Below are 3,332 nucleotides of genomic sequence, written 5' to 3' on the forward strand. Positions count from 1 at the left end.
ATGGTATGATCTTGCGTGAGGTTCATATGATGTACATCTTGAGGGATGGCACCAACGAGTGGACTCTTTGTTTAGTGTCTCCAGGGGAAAGACATTGTTTGGGTGCTTACCTCGGGTATAAATATACCGCGAGTCATGGATTACACAGAAGTTCCCCGAGTCTTGTGGGTACAACATGCAAGCTTTTGAGAGTGTAAAACTATTCGAATAGCCGTGTCCACGGTCAAGGACACACTATTAGAAAAAGTATCATTAACGACAAGGGAAAAAACTGTTGGTCGTTAAAAGCTAAGAGAATCTCGCACGGTGAAAATTAGGCTACCAAATACATGAAATAAACACTGAATATTCTGCCTAGAAGAGCCCGTGGGTCTGGTCGTTATTGACCCAATCACCTCTCCTTTAATGTCCTCACCTTCATAATCTGACCCTCTCTCGTTTCATCTTCCACATGGCCTGCCATCTCTCTCTCACCTCTCCCCTTCCAAGCGATTCGCCGCCACGAGCATCACCTGAACCTTCGGTTATGCGCCTCGTCCACCCTGCTTCTGAGATACAACACATCAGCACATCCATATCATTCTTATCCATGTCCATCGGGAGGAACAAGCCAAGAAGGAGAGGTACTGGCTAACCCTTAATCGAAATTCCAGGTGGTGTAAGGGATACGGGTGAGGAAGATGGATAAGCGGCGGGTGCAGGGGCCGAGTATTCTTCGCGTGGGAGTAGGATCTGCGCGACAAGATAGAGATGCATCAACAAGGAAGGCCCGACCCTGAAGATGATGTTATATTCCTTGCTACAGATTTGTGTGGAAGAACAGAATTGGAGTACAAGCTCTTCCTGACATGTTTCTATTTTATGATCTTTCTCCAATTAAGGTATTTTAGGAATATCCCAATCGTTTAAGTTGTTTTGTATAGAAAAGATGATTATGCGTAGGTCTGGTTGTTCTTGAATCAACTGGTGCTGATTTGTTCCTTTTATTTCAAAATAGGTCTGAATACTACGGTCAGCAAAATCCTTTTGAGAGTCACAATTTTCGCTGGTCTGGAAAAATGTATTAAGTTCATTCTGAACTTTAATTTCAGAGAAGAAGGTATTTGTTTCCTGCAGACAGTGATGCCAATGCGTGAGGTATCATTTATGACCAAATTAGTCTATAAGATACTCATGAAAGGTTAACTTCACATTTTCTAGGGTGTAGGCTAGCTGTATAATAGTCAATAGATTTTATTTATTTTGTCATGGAAATTTATTGTGGATATGCAGATGAATTGGTAAAAGAAAACAACCAGTTTGATTCTTGCCCCAAACTGGCCGAAGCAGCTCACTGTACAAAAGCTAGCATCAAGATAATTGATTCTAGCCTGAAGCAACATGCATGTACATAGCTCCGGATCAATCTTTGCTTGATCGATCCTCACGGCTGGTAACGTACTCGTACTAGTACACACGTACACAAGAAAAAACTGGGTGTTTTGCAAGTTTGCAACTAGCTTGTATCAAGCCTGGTTCTTTTCTTTATTTCTACTCATTATTTAATGTTTACAAATGTTGGGCATGCGTATATATTATGGTTACGACTAACAGAAGCTAACCTACTCGGTTACAAGTTCTAATCCTATTATACTAGGTTATTGTTGTGTGTAGAATTGGAATACAGCACCACGCATGACATTGTCATTTCCAACATATTATATCTGCACTTTATAGCTGTAATTAAAGAAGAAAAAATTGGCACAACTGTGGTTTCTTTTTTAATTGTATCTGTCAGTTGCTCCCGGCGGTAGGTTCTCTTGTCTGATTTTAATAAGAGTCATGGATGTTTGCATTTAAATTTAGTTATGATCATTCATATTAGTATATATGGATTCTCTCTCTGTCTATACTCATTAAGGCCTTCTAATTATGTTCTCTTTTGTCGCTCAGGATATATGCAAGCAGTTCCTTTTAGTATTTACTTTGCAACAATGTCTATTTTGAATGAAGTGGTCAAATATGACTTCGTTCATCCTCACTTTGCAGGTACTTAGGTAAACATGAAGCTGGTGCTTGGCAAGTATTATTTTTTAATGATGAAGCCATGTAGAAAAGTGACTCATCGAATCGGCGTGACCATGTAGAATAAGTTGTTCTCATATACCTATTTTATCTGCCTTTATACCTTTTGCCAATTTGTATACGTGGACAGAGATTCATAAATTATTTAACGTTTTGTAGGAATGATGGTCCACCTTAATATATCGAAGGATGAAAAGGTATCGTAATTGATGAACAAGAAAAGAATGATGGTGCCCCTCAATGGAAGATTAATAAATATTATCTTTATAGTTCGGTTTCCCAATTTGATTTGTGCAAGTACATTGGTCATGTAAGAAGTGCTTTTGACTCAAATTTCATAAATGGTATTGTAATTCCAGAATTGTATTTTCGAATTTTGTAAATGTACCAGATTTCATTAATAAAAGAGGCTATGATCCTTTCAATATTCAGATTCTTTTGTGTCCGAAGTAATGTGGATAATATTCAAACGTCGGATGCTGCACAAAGTTGTCGCAAATGATTCTTTAGGTGGGTGAACGGAGATGGTATAAAAATATTAGCTATGAGAAAAGTGGTCGCTAATACTACAATTGTGGTTGTTAATGCCTCACAGGCAACGACCACAGACCATCCTGTCATTATAAAAATAACGATCGAAAAAGGTATGTGGCCGTTATCACTTTTAATGACGGAGACTACTACGACCATCAGATTGTGGTCGCTAAAGGTCTTTAACGACCATAATGTGACTTTTAACGATCACATATACCTTCGTTATAAAATGTTTTCCTAGTAGTGATAGTTGGGTGGTGCTTCTTAAACTATGGCCAGATGTTTTCACAAAACTTGATGTGAGTGTGTGAGAGAAAAATATGATACTTGATTTAAGTCATATGACTTGAAATGATGATTGAACCTGAGATGTTCAACCCCTGGTCACATTGATATATGTAACTTGTTCATATGGATATCTGCAACGGGTTGATGTAAGATTTTACAAGTTGATTGAACATGTCATTTCACTAAAAAACAAGCTTTCTGCAACTTACCTATATCATGCATTGTTATTGCCTTGGTTATTTTCTTGCAAGTACATTCAAAGTACTCATTGGCTCACCACAGTTATTTTCTTGGCCCGGCATAAGAGAACATGATATTACAAAGGATACCTTGGTGATGTGCGTGCAAGCTAGGATGCTTCCTAGTCAGAATGTGTGTAGGGTTAAGGCAGAAGGCATGGGTTCACGCTATCATTGAATATTTCCGCTGCAAATATATGAAGACTT

General features: G+C 38.4%; 1 long non-coding RNA gene across 2 annotated transcripts; it reads left to right on the forward strand.

The window, feature by feature from the left end:
• Positions 1-382: 382 nt before the first annotated feature.
• LOC123430041 lies at positions 383-2,491 on the forward strand. Of its 2 annotated transcripts, XR_006622832.1 has the most exons (4): positions 383-881; positions 998-1,137; positions 1,273-2,131; positions 2,224-2,491. It is a non-coding gene; the product is annotated as an uncharacterized LOC123430041 (long non-coding RNA). The 2 variants fall into 2 exon arrangements; XR_006622831.1 differs by having other exon boundaries at positions 998-2,131.
• Positions 2,492-3,332: the final 841 nt, after the last annotated feature.

The sequence above is a fragment of the Hordeum vulgare genome, chromosome 2H (genome assembly GCF_904849725.1).
Source record: "Hordeum vulgare subsp. vulgare chromosome 2H, MorexV3_pseudomolecules_assembly, whole genome shotgun sequence".
Classification (NCBI taxonomy): domain Eukaryota; kingdom Viridiplantae; phylum Streptophyta; class Magnoliopsida; order Poales; family Poaceae; genus Hordeum; species Hordeum vulgare.